Source organism: Bactrocera latifrons, unplaced genomic scaffold (genome assembly GCF_001853355.1).
Source record: "Bactrocera latifrons isolate USDA-ARS-PBARC rearing strain unplaced genomic scaffold, ASM185335v1 scaffold_611, whole genome shotgun sequence".
NCBI classification, from domain to species: Eukaryota; Metazoa; Arthropoda; class Insecta; order Diptera; family Tephritidae; genus Bactrocera; species Bactrocera latifrons.
In genome coordinates this window covers 55,197-69,547 of record NW_017537281.1, presented here as the reverse complement: position 1 = coordinate 69,547, position 14,351 = coordinate 55,197, and the positions used below count along the sequence as shown (strand labels likewise).

Below are 14,351 nucleotides of genomic sequence, written 5' to 3'. Positions count from 1 at the left end.
GGTTAACGCACTTTTAGTGATTTTCAACATAACCTTTGTATGGGAGGTGGGCGTGGTTATTATCCGATTTCTTCCATTTTTGAACTGTATATCGAAATGCCTAAATGAAATGACTCTATACAGTTTGATTGACATAGCTATAGTAGTTTTTGAGATATGTACAAAAAAGTTAGCATGTGGCGGGGCCACGCCCACTTTTTTAAAAAAATTACGTCCAAATATGCCCCTCCTTAATGCGATCCTTTGTGCCAAATTTCATTTTAATATCTTTATTTATGGCTTAGTTATGACGCTTTATAGGTTTTCTGTTTCCGCCATTTTGTGGGCGTGGCAGGGGGCCGATTTTGCCCATCTTCGAACTTAACCTTCTTATGGAGCCAAAAAATACGTGTACCAAGTTTCATTAAGATATCCCATTTTTTACCCAAGTTACAGCTCGCACGGACGGACAGACAGACATCCGGATTTCAACTCTTCTCGTCACTCTGATCACTTTGGTATATATAACCCTATATCTGACTCTTTTAGTTTTAGGACTTACAAACAACCGTTAAGTGAACAAAGCTATAATACTCCCTTTAGCAACTTTGTTGCGAGAGTATAAAAATTATAGTCTGACAACAAGAAGTAACATACACCACGAGCCGCTAAAGCTACAATTCCAAAGAATTGTAAGTTACTGGACAAGTAAATAGTGCTTCTTTTAGCTTAAAAATAAAATGTAAACTAGATGCAATTTATTTTTGAATAAAGAAGGTCATAAAAACCTTAAAAAATAAAAATAAAAAAGTTTTCGTAGCTGAAGTAAAAAGCCCAATAACTTATATAAATGATAAGGATGACGAGAAAAGTTCGAATCAGTGTGACTGTCTGTCTGTCTGTCCGTGCAAGCTGTAACTTGAGTAAAAATTGTGATATCTTGATAAAACTTGGTAAGCGAGTTCCTTAGTGCAAAAAATTACGAATCGCAATAGGAAAGGGCAGTTGAGTTTGATGGACATATCTCCTAAACCACTAAAGCAACAACAACCAAATTTACGTAACGACTATATTATAAGAATTCCTACCGACAGTGTAAAAATGATTGAAATCGGAAAATAACCCCGATCACTTCCTGCACTGCTCAAAGCGCTATAAATCCGTAACTAGTTACGCCTGAGACATTCAATTTTATATAACGCTTTATCTATCTCGCTTAGTTTTAGGTGGTATCCGTAGAACTAGGTAAACTAAATTATTATACCCGGTACGCAACAAATTCCAAGAGTAACAAAAAGGGAAATAAATATATGTAAGTTTCATCAATGCTTAATAAATTATTTAAATAGAATATTGTTTGTTGTATTCAATATGAAAATAAACCAAAAGTTTGCTCTCACATATTTTATTTCACTGCACAGGCCATAAAATAAACATTTGTTTTCACAAAAAAGGAAAATTAAAAGGATATTCTGGTTTAGAAGTCCGAATTTTAGGTTTTTTTTGACGCGATAAAAAAAATTAAAAATTGTTTTGACTATACATTTTTTTTACATGCTTTTTACTGATATTCTATTCTAAGAATACAAAATATAAATAATAAAGAAAAAAAATTTAATTAAAACAAGTAAGGAAGGGCTAAGTTCGGGTGTCACCGAACATTTTATACTCTCGCATGATAAAGTGATAATCGAGATTTCAGGCGTGGTTGTGAACCGATTTTACCCATATTTGGTAGATGTCATCAGGGCGTTAAGAAAATATCATATACTGAATTTCATATAAATCGGTAGAGTACTTCCTGAGATATGGTTTTTGGTCCATAAGTGGGCGACGCCACGCGCATTTTCAATTTTTAAAAAAAGCCTGCTTGCAGCTTCCTTCTGAAATTGCTTCCGTAAAATTTAGTGTTTCTGACGTTTTTGGTTAGTTAGTTAACGCACTTTTAGTGATTTTCAACATAACCTTTGTATGGGAGGTGGGCGTGGTTATTGTCCGATTTCTTCCATTTTTGAACTGTATATGGAAATGCCTAAAAGAACGACTCTATACAGTTTGGTTGACAGAGCTATAGTAGTTTTCGAGATATGTACAAAAAAGTTAGTAGGGGGCGGGGTTGTCCACTTTTCCAAAAAAAATACGTTCAAATATGCCCCTCCCTAACGCAATCCTTTGTGCCAAATTTCATTTTAATATCTTTATTTATGGTTTAGTTATGACACTTTATAAGTTTTCGGTTTCCGCCATTTTGTAGGCGTGGCAGTGGGCCGATTTTGCCAATCTTCGAACTCAACCTTCTTATGGGGCCAAGAAATACGTGTACCAAGTTTCATCATGATATCTCAATTTTTACTCAAGTTACAGCTTGCACGGACAGACGGACGGACGGACAGATAGACATCCGGAATCCTATATCTGACTCTTTTAGTTTTAGGACTTACAAACAACCGTTATGTGAACAAAACTATAATACTCTCTTTAGCAACTTTGTTGCGAGAGTTCACATTTTCCCTGCGTTTTGTGGTTCGGAATTAAAAAAAAAAATTATTTCGAAAGCTCTTGGTACTGAAATTTTATGTGAATTGGTTGAGTAGAACATGGGATATCATGCACACCGTTTCTAGAAAAGTAGTTATGAGAAAAACGCCGAAAATGGAGCTCTGCGCGAGAAGCCGTCCGAATATTTGTGGCATCACTTGTTGGGTCATGATGCGGGTATAAACATCTGCGCCGAGCACCAAACGTATCGGCGCCGACTTATAAAAATTGGGATCCGCGAGCTTTATGTGTGTGTACGGGGCTGCGATATCGGAGTCCATCGTGGTTGTCGGGCTGATGCGCATATAGTTGTGCACTACCCTTGCATGCGTGGATATGCGAGCATTCGTACCATGTCTGCCTCGTAGAACGAAGAGGCAGCCGTGTAGATCACCGACATGAGTCTGCACTAGTTCCCTTGCGAGATCGCGCGCAATTAGCGATGTAGGTGAGCAGGCGTTTATGAGGGCCCTCACGAGATGTAGGCGTCCTCTTGCCTCAATTTTTACAACCGCCGTGGGTGAAATGGCTGTCGTTGGAAGCACGGAAGGAGTTAATACGCTGGCTCGATCCGATAGCCCGGCTTTAAAGGAGATAGGCCGGTGAAGCTGAAGAGATCTGGTCTCCAGTCTGGTCAGGTTGTGCGCTTGGCGGCGATGATGACGACGATTGCGCGAGCGACGTTCCGCTTCCTCTCGCTGTGATGGGCGGAAAGGCCGTGTTTGCGCTCCGGATTCAATTAACTCTCCCTCCGTCGCTTCTGGTTGACGAGGCCTTGTCTCCGTTCCAGAGTCTGAAGCATGGATTGAGAGTGCGTCGTTGGAGCTTGAGGTCAGTTGTTCGCTCCATGGACGGTTTTGAGGCACTGCGGGGCGGCGACGGGAATTTTCCCCGATATGCAGCATTGTGTGGTGCTTCTCGTTGCAGCGCCGGCACCGTGCGTCGCTGGAGCACTTCGCTGCACTGTGGCTGACCGCAAGGCAGTTTAAGCAGTACTTGCCTATGAGTGCATCCCGTAAGCGTTCTTCCGGTGTCTTGGCTCGGAAGGTCGAGTAGAGCCGCAATGGGTGGTTTCCCTTGCACAGCGTGCAAGGAAGCGGGTACCGCCGCAGTCTTCTTCAATTCACTGTAGTGAGTCATCTTCCTGAAATTACCATTTTGAAATTTTTTTTGTTGTTTGTTTTTGCCTATCATCTAAGACTGATTGGGTGGCGAGAAAAAGTGCATAAATTATTCGATTGAACGCTATATTAACTTTCATAGTGTGGAGGTGGACTTATGTGGTGTGGAAAGCATGACACTAGCATAGTGTTGTGAATAATAATAATTAAATACAAATAATTTGCCTTTAGCATCAAATTTATGTAGAATTATCTTTTAGATGAGTAAATCAGTCCTATCTATTGATTATCCTTTACTCACCCAAAGGAATTTGTCAGATAATTTGTTATCGTTATTGTTTTATTTGTTCTATGTTTTCGACAAAGTGGCCTGCCACCTAAAGAAATGTTAAATACAATTTGTTTTAATAATTATTTTCAATTCTTACTTGTAAATAAATTACTCCTTGCTCAGTAAGTTCAAGGGCAATGCGTACATGTACTGCTGTAGAAGGAAACTTTCGGTTTGCAACTTCGTTATTTGCTAGCAAAATATATTTTTCAAATATGGCATTTGCAATAAATATTCCAAAAAAAAATTGAATTTAAAATTCATAAGTATGAGTTATGCCTCATAGTTTGAAAAACAGTTTTAAATTCACTGTTGTAAAATTTTAAGGCAGTGAATTCAAAACTGACGGCATGGCATCACCGTATGTCATGAATGACATTTCCTATTTTTGGTTATGTGCGCAACATGTGGAGGAACAAATTTTGGCAGCAGAAAATGTAAGTAATAGCGGGATTCTGTAACTAGTCTCTCGTCTCTATTTGATACATTTTGAGTTAAAATCTCAATATGTGAGTAGATACTATTCACTAAATAGTCTCTAGCGTTAGTCTCAAAATATTGCCTCAAATTTACATAAATTTCGTAAATATAATATTATGAAACAAAGTCAACATATATTTTTATTTTTATTGGTAGTTATGTTTTTTGACTACTATTATATGACATAAGAAGTTTTACTTTTCATGGATTGATGCTGAACTAAGATTACAAATAGGAAAAACAATAGACTGCAACAAGAGCAACACTTGATTAGAAAGGAAACTACAAGATGGAATAATGTTTTGTCTAGATTGATGTATATCACACTTTATTTAGCCGAAAACAATATGGTGTTCAGAGGTACTTCCGACAAACTATATACGTAAAATAACGGAAAGTTCTTAGGCTTAGTACAACTACTAGCCAAATTTGATWTAGTCATGCAGGAGCACTTGCGATTAGCTATGAAGGGTGATATTTCAGACCACTACTGTGGAAAAGGCATTCAAAATGAATTAATAGAGCTGATGGGGGAAAAAGTGAAGTCAGAAATCATATTACACACAAAGAAATCAAAATATTATTCTATTATAGCTGACTGTACTTCTGACATTAGTCATGTAGAACAACTTTCGCTGACATTACGATTTGTTGATTTATCAGACTATAATGAAAAAATATCAGTACAAGAGCATTTATTGGAATTTATACCTGTCAATGAGCCAACTGGTGAAGGACTGACTGAGGTTATTATTAATGTTTTAAATAAATACGGACTAGAATTGAACGMTTGCAGGGGTCAGGGTTACGACAACGGGGCGAACATGAAAAGAAAAAATTTTGGGGTTCAAAAGAGAATTCTCGACAGCCCCTTAGCTGTTTACGTGCCATGTGGCTGTCATAGCTACAATCTAGTACCATGCGATGCCGCTAAGTCATCCGTCGGATCAGTCACTTTGTTTGGGGTACTTCAGAGGTTGTTCACATTGTTTTCAGCTTCTGTTCATCGATGGAAAATTCTTACCGTTCACTTGGGACTATATACTATAAAAAAAGCTCAGTGACACACGTTGGGAAGCAAGAATAAGTAGTGTTAAAGCAGTCCGTTATCAAGATAGTACTATCCATGATGCTTAGATTACTTGGGCTCTTGAAGCTCAGAATACTGATGTTCAAGTATCTCATGAGGCTACTACTCTCGCCGAACAGCTAAAAGATTTCAGCTTCATAGATTCATTGGTTGTTTGGTATGACATACTTCATCAAATAAATATCGTACAGGGTGGCTGATGAAAGCCGCTACAAAAAAAAATTAAATAACTTATTTTCTATTTAAGAATCTGGTTAATTTTTTTTATTTATTTCGCAGATTGACTTTTACATTTAACAAAAATGGATAACTGGGACACTGAAACAAGAATTTGGATTGTCCGCCGCTATTACGCACTGGAGTCCGTASTTTCGGTTCAAGGAGAGTATAGGCGTACGTTTGGCGGCAATTCTCCGAGCAGATGGACCATAATGAGACTTTTAAACAATTTTGCTGAGCATGGGAYAGTCAACAGAAGACCTTACCATCGAAACCTGTCAGTTCGAACRGAGGAAACAATCGCTGCTGTAGCTGCTGCCATACAAAACAATCCACGTGTTTCGACAAGAAGCTTATCTGCTGGGGTGTAATTAGACAGTCATTACAGTCAATTATGCACAAAGATTTGAACTTATTCCCATATAAAATTGAAATGGCCAACAAACTGAACACTGTGCGTAGTGCAAGTCATATGACAGTTGAGGAGGTAACTCAGTTAAGGGAAAGAGCTCTCATACCAACAAGATTAATTAAACACTGCGTTGATAARATTGAGAAACTCCATTCAAAGTAGTTGTTGCTAAAAAAAAAAAAATAAATCTCGTAATTCAAAACATCAAAAAGCTTGTGAAGATGAATTTACATTTGAGCGTGACTCTTTATTTGATATAGCTCATGCAGATGCTTCAAATTTCATAAAGATTGAAGAAGACCGAAAATTTCTAGCAGATCAGCGAGACCAGCGAAAAATGGCTAAGACTAAAGTTGACAAAAGCTTAGCCAAAACGCAGGAAAGAATTTTAAAGAGATTTAATGAAGATGAAGAGAGAAGACGAAAAGCCCAGCTCTTAGAAACAACACCTAGTACCTCCAAAGGGAYATCTTTAATGTATGAGCCTTATTTCGAAATTGGACTCTCTAGTGACACTTCCTGTTCCTCTGAAGATGAAGAATATCCAGTTTCAACTTTTGTAAAGAAGGGCTCCCGGCACCATATCACTGACTTTCATGCTAATGAGCCGAGCAGTGACAAACCTGTGAAGGCTGCTAAGCAAAACTTGTTTTCTAAGCATGCGATAAGCTCTTTAGACCGCAATAAAGTSTCTGATAGAGAAGCCTTGAGGTTGATGGTCCCAATCGCAGCAGCACTGGGCCAAGACCCTAGCTCGTTGCCACAATTTAAATGTTAATGCAGTAAATTCTTTATTAGATATCTTAATGACGGAAACCCAATCCAGAGACGATTACATGGAGTTAATAGAGCTATCACTACTAGGCCTAGGTCATTCTCTAGATAACGTGCATTGGAGAGCTCCGGGTGCCTCACACCGTGCTCGCTGGATGGCAAAACTCTTATAGGCCATTAAAATCTTCTTGTTTCGTGAGGAAGATGTTTTGCAACCACACAAAGGGAAAAATCACAGCTAGAACGCTTTGTGAAATTTGGAATGCTTATATGTGAAATATTGGTTTGAGGCTCCTATGGCTGCAAATGCTCCTTGGTCAGACCTTTCTCTATGGAAAGACATGATCACTTATGAAGCTATTGACCCACAAATAAGTGAAGTGGTTAAAAATGTTATAAAATCCCATCTTTGGTACCTCTCGGATGAATTATAAGCCATGTTTTTTTATCCCTCTTTATTATTATATAAGATTGCGTTATTTATTAACATTATTCTATAAAAAAAAAATGAATTTATTACTTCTTACGTAGTTGTACTTATTAAAAAAAWGTTACCAAAATTGCGGATTTTTTTTATTTTTTCCTTAATGTTATATGTTATTGAGCACCCTCTTCCCGTTGGAATATTAAATTGAAACTTCCCAGAATATTTATTTTGGCGATAGCAAAAAATTTGGGAGGTGCCCCGATCTGTAAACCCGATTTAGTTTTTCGCCTATATAATATGGGCCACCCTAATGACCACCGTAGGAAAGAGATATACAAAAATATGAAATTTAATAAGTATTGTGTTACATGCGTTTAAATATGCTTTGGCTGCATTTTATGTTTCGGTTACATTTATGCAGACCAGGCACCGACGGCGACGTAACTCGCGCATATAAGGGAAGATGCACTGTGGGTAATAACTGTAAAATTGCCTAACAATTTTAAGTTCTGTGTAACTACTWTAAATTTATAAAATGTAAAACAAATAACAAAAAGGGTAATAAATATATTATTTTAGTAATAATTTTTTTAATATGTCTTTATAACAGCATTTAATTTAGTTTATTTGAAATAAGAAATTCTAAGTTTGGTCTAATCTCATTTGCTGTAGCTACATGCATTTTTCTACCAAAATTTAAAGCAGATAACCTACTTCTTATTTTATGTTTGTTTAATTTCATTATTGAAAACAATTTTTCACAAGTGTAGGTACTTCAAAACATAGATATAACTTTCGAATCAAAAAGTTTCAAACCAGTTTATTTCTTATAAAAAGTAATTTCAATAATAACTTCAGTTTATGAATCACTGTTTCTGTGTATGATTGGCCAACGCCGTTTCTACCGCCCGCTTACCATAGAATTTCCAACGATTTGGGGTTTTCCCCGTAGAAGCGAGTCAGCAGATTACTCTCTCACAACGTAGGGTTTCCAATCTCGATATAGTGCAGTAATTATAAAAAATTTCTTCAATATGTTGGAAATTTTCTTAAACTAACTCAAAATTAGAGTCGAATGCTATTATTTAAAAATAAATAAACTATTTTTAGTACTTTGTTGTCAGTTTTGATATTTTATATTATTAAAAATTGTAATTGAAAACTTAGATGTGTACAAAACTATATTTGCGTATTGAGCAATGGCAACATTGTTCGAATGAAAACGAGAACAAAACGCTTGCCGTTCGTAGCGAGGTGAGAAGCGGAATTCGATGTTTCTGCCATTAGCGTTTATATTGCATTTGTGTGCTTCGCCACTCTCAATCAATATTGCCGTACCGCGCAAATATATTTTTATTTGATGATTTCTTATAAATATGATAAAACAGCCAGACTGAAAATATCACAAATTATATATTTATATAAGAATTTTCATTAAATGGAACTGCAATATGTTTTAACAAAATATATATTATGCTTACAAGTATCTTTTCTCGGTTATATATGCAGATATATAAAACTATATTGCATACATATGTATGTAACAGAACTTGAGAAAAGTTCATCAAKTGGCATCACCACCGTTAACTGTTCTATCACATGTACAGTGGTGTGAACAAAATAGGAACAACCATAAGGTGTTGTAAAGTTTTATAATGTGCTGTTTTCTTATTAAATGGAATTGTTCTTAGATAAGTATAACTTATATAATTTTTTCCTAACAGTGATTAGAATTTCCCACCATGCAAATGTAAATAAAAACCAATATTAATGCGAAACTCTAAAACCTTCAAATTTTGTTTACCTCTTTTTGTTCACACAACTGTACAATCCGATATGAAGTAAACTTTGGCTCTTTAATTTGTGTACAATGTCAGAACAGGATTTTTCCGCGTCGCGCTTCAAAAAAAAAAACCTTGGCAACCCTTTTCTTATTGTGCAAATGCAGAGAATTTAACTAAAATAAAATAATTAAAATAAAGCTTTATTTACAACAAATATTAAAAAAAGTAATAAACAGAAACGTTATAGTGAAGTGTTAGTAAGTGAAAAGTGCATAATATAAGTGAAAAAGTTATTCACAATATACAAATTATCAATGTAAAAGTTGTCAATTTTTCAACTTTAAATGCAAATATCTTTAAAACTATAAGTCAGCGGAAATTATATACATATATATATATATATTTTCGTGATCTGGAGAACGTCAACTATCCAGTGATGGCCATTTTATCCCCGAAGTCCGGGGATGTTATTCTAAATTTTACCCTTTTATTTTGCCCCGGGTCCAGGAAAAGCAATCTAAGTCCTTACTTATTTAGCACCTAATATATTATGTAGTCATTTAATATACTTGCAAAGTCTTTAGAAACTTCCTTTGTATTAGCAGAGAACGTACATTACGGGGCATGTCGACAGGATAAAATTTATGTCTTACTAACTGTATTGCCGTGTCTGTGGAGAATCCATATTGCTATTGCTTACAATACAGCCATAGTCAAATCTTATTCCACATTACTAAAATTCTTTGCGTTTCGGTAAGACTGCTTCAATTGTTGTTGTTTTCAGTATAAAGCAGATTTGTTTTTGTTGGATGCAATGGAGTGTGTAGAAGAAACGAACAAAAATTCAAAGAAAATAACGGAATATTTCTCACAAAAACAATACATTTATTTGATGCATATTGGTATTACACATATTTTATTCGTGTAAAGATCATTAGATTTTAGCTATCTTGTGAGTTAAGTAGACGCATTTTACAAGACTTTTTGGAGAGGATTGCGCAAAAATCAATATTGTTAATTTAATCCACGAAAATGGTCGAAAGGAAGCATTTAAATATTGAAACACGATCCGAGCTTGTAAGCAAATTTAAAGGGCTAACTTCGACTTCGGATCTTCTGAAAATTTATGGAATTTCGCGGAAAACTGTGTACAATTTAGTAAGAAAAGGACACTTGTGGGAATTTAGAAGATAAAAAGAAAAGTGGATGAAAACTCGTTAGTGAAGCTACTTTGCGTCGCAAGATGAAGAGCATGGAAATCAAGACATATGTAGTTCGCAAAGTGATCGACATAACTCCAAACAACGGAGCCAAACGTCTTGCCTTTGCTCGATAGCATATAAATAAGCCTATAGAGTTCCGGCACAACGTTCTGGAGACTGACGAGTCCTCTTTCCAGTTCCAGGGGTCTTTTGGAAGAAAGTATATGCATCTACCGTCAACTCTCAAAAGCAAAGCACGGCAGCATCTAAACAGATTCGGTGAAGGATCTGTAATGTTTTGGGGATGCATTTCATTCTATGGATTTAGAGAGCTCGTACCGATTGAAGGAACTTTGAATCAATGTCGGTATATCGATGTGTTGAATGATCATGCATTTCCTTCAGCAAATAGCCTGTTTCCAAGTACCGACTGTATTCTGCAACAGAATAATGCTCCTTGCCCTAAAGGATGGTTGGTAACGAATTTTTAAATGAGGTAGATCAAGCTGTTCTTGCATGACTCCCTCAAAGCCCGGACCTTATTGACAGCGCAGTTTTCATTTCTATGAAAATTTCAAAGAGGCAACATATTCCATTTGTACATATGCTGACGGCATTTTCATTTCTGTAATATGAAATTTAGAAGAGCGAGTATTAAGACGGTTGTGTTATATTATAAAAATATAGTATATTTTCAAAATAACATTTTGCCAAAACATTAATATTTACTTTAAGGTTGGGAATGAGCGATGTCTTAAATTTAATAAACTTATAGAAGCATAAATCAAAATATCAGTGATCATTTTAAATTTATTATTTTAATTGGTGTTTGAAAACTCAACAAAGATTTTTGCCAACCTTACCGCTGGTGGGGGGAATTCAAAATAATCTTTCGTCGAGTGAGAAATCTTTCATTCTAGTTTTATTTATAAATTTGGAAACCTTATATACTATTTTAAAAGTCTAACTTATCTAATTATATATATATATATTTACAGCACACCACATGGGGTTGTTTTTAACTATACAATACAATACATGCGTGTGTGTGTGCTGTCATAGAAGTATAATTTATATTGCTTGGTTTGGGTTGTTTTCAAGTGCACATGTGCATTTCTAATCAATTGCCCAAACCTAAGTAAATATGTATGTTTATTAGATATTTCTTGAGTGCATGCGTATCACATATTAATGCATGTGTACCTCATATATGTTTGTATGCTGCATATCAATGCATACATTTTTATGTGTTTATTTTATGTATTTTTTTTTTGTACGTATGTTTATATATATGTGTATGTATGTTCAATATATTTGAACATAGATATCTATTACTAGTGGACTGTATGATTACAATAGCTTATCTTATTTAACATTGAAATATATACAAAAGACTTAAATATAATATTGTTGTCCGTGCTTTGGCAGCAACGAACATGTTCAATTTTGAACAATTGATAAATAAAACTTGTGCCACAATTTTTGTATAATAGTCCAAAAATGTGAATTCTTATTTTCCCTCAAATACATTTGTAAAAAAAAGGATCGTTATCCTTGTTTTTTATTTTCCACGTCAACGATTTAAACAGTTCAAGAGCTGAAAACATGCGCTGCATCAGCTCGAACTTAGCTACCCTACGCCTTTGCGCAAATGATTATGTTATGATAACAAATGCCCACATAGAGATAGAATTGACACTTAGTATGTCATAAATTTTATCCTGTCGAGATGCCCCGTTATGGAGAAGGTCACCGCGTTGCCAATTTTACGATATTTCATTTTTCGAAGGGTCACTCTTTTCTATTAGTGGATTTTAACCCAAAAATATTATTAGCGGATTTCACCAATATTTAACATGAAGGGGTCGAAAACAGCGGAATTGAGCATTTTCAGTGTTAAATGAGAAAAGTGATGCCAATTTCAAACTATGCTTACAGATTTCAATATTTACAATACGCAAACGGATATAGATATTCTCCATTTGATATCAAAGCACATATGGGAGTATATAAGTATGTGTGTGCAATTTAAAACATTTAGTGATGAATTCCGTTAAATCTGTTGAAATGTATAATAAAGTCATATTTGTAACTTAGATATTTAATGAACATAATTATAATTAATATAGGTTTTTCAATTTATATATTTAAATATGTATGTATGTATTTAGTTGCCTTGGGCATTAGAAGTTTTGATAAAATTTTAAAAGACCATGTCATATGTATATAATTATGTTTACATGTAAACAGATTTGAAAAAACCGTACACATAAAGTTCACATATTCACATCTTTATACATATATAAAAAGGACGTGTCACGTTGTTTGTCCAGAGAATGTAAAACCAGAGAATGTAAAGCATAGAGAAGGTGCAGGTTCGATATCGAGCATTTGTTAGATTTAAAGCAGTGGTGCGCACGCCTCAATACTACTACATTTTACGTTTGCGCTGCACAAACATTGCTATAGATTTTCGCTGCCATGTACGCTGAACAAATTTCTACGGTATTTTTTTTTATTTTTTTTTATTATATTCAGGGAAAGAAATTATTGGCAAATTTGGAAAAAATATCAGAAAAGTTTATTGAATTTTTTTTGTGTAATACTTGAAAATTTATAAAGTCGTTGACTAAATGGCTCGTACATCATCAATATTGATTTCCCCTTTATACTCCTTAATGCGTAGAAGTTCGGTAAGATGTTGGTCAGAAAGCGTGTTTCTTTGCTTATTTTGAATTAATTTGAAAGGGGAAAATGCACTTTCACAATTATAAGTCGATTTTCTTTCCATTCGCTTGAAAACATTTTAAAAATTCGAGGTGTTTCTGTCAGTGTATTTAAAAAATGCGCGATGCGATGTTGCTTGCTCAACAGAAACTAAATGCCGATTCTTTGTGTTGACCTAGCGTACGTGTTCAGCCGCTTTCGTGTGCGTGTGATATTTTTCGCAGTAGCAGAATTATCAGTCAAACACACGTGTTTGGATTTTTATCGCGTTGTTATTAAATGAGCGCCACTGATTTAAAGTAAGGAATTCGCCGCATTTGTTAAAATTGTAGTAAGGATTTCGCCTCACAATGTTAACATTGTTTACAGTTCTCTCAAGTATTCAATCAGAGAAAATGAAGAGAAATAAATACATGTATCCATGCCCATGATTACACTTCCATCGAAGAATTTAGTTTTGCTTGTTTATATTTTATTTCATTTTTGGCAGCGAAAATGTGTAAAAAACACACCTCGCACACAGAGAACATAAATATATGTATCCTCCTTATGATACTCCCAACAACAGCATTTACATATATATGTCAGCAACAAAAAATTTAAGCACTGTTCTACAAAAATAGCAATTGTCTAAATAGCAGAAGCATCACAAGTCAATATGGCAGCCGAATTGGCGAAGCCCACATATAGTAAATTTTACAACAAAAACGATTTCATTCATAAACTCAAGCACATATTCCACAAGCGACCTCGCTTCATTCATAAAAATAGACGCCGTAACATCTCCACGAGCATGCCTTTGCCTACAAGCGCATTTTCGCGACGACATCTTCTGGTGTTTGTTCTAAGAAAGAAGTGAGAAAAATGACAACATAGCTTTTGTGGATTTACAATATTTGTCAATTTTAAAATATTTTTCCGTGGCTCGCAAAAATCAGCGTTGATTTGTATGCAATCTCATACAAATGCATACATATTTACGTTAGTTTGTAGGCGAAGCTGTTACAGCGGCAAGGGAAGCGTTTATTTTTTTCAGCATAGTTTGGATTTTCTACCGTCAGCTTCGGCCATTAGTTGACCCTGACAACGGAGATGCGAAAAGATGCGTTCGGCACTTGTTTTTATGAATGTATGTAGATATGTATGTGGCTCGCATTTGCTTTCGTAAACATACAGATAAATGTACCAAAGAAATAATATAGTATACATATGTGTGCCATAAAAATTCTATTGCTACAAATATGAAGTTTTTATAATAGTCGAAATT

The 14,351-nt window shown here is 35.2% G+C and overlaps 1 protein-coding gene across 2 annotated transcripts in view; it reads left to right on the top strand.

Moving 5' to 3' along the window:
* Window positions 1-14,351, top strand: part of LOC108975117 (lachesin-like) — a gene marked incomplete at its 5' end in the record, with an annotated part of 99,386 nt that overhangs the window by 51,402 nt on the left and 33,633 nt on the right.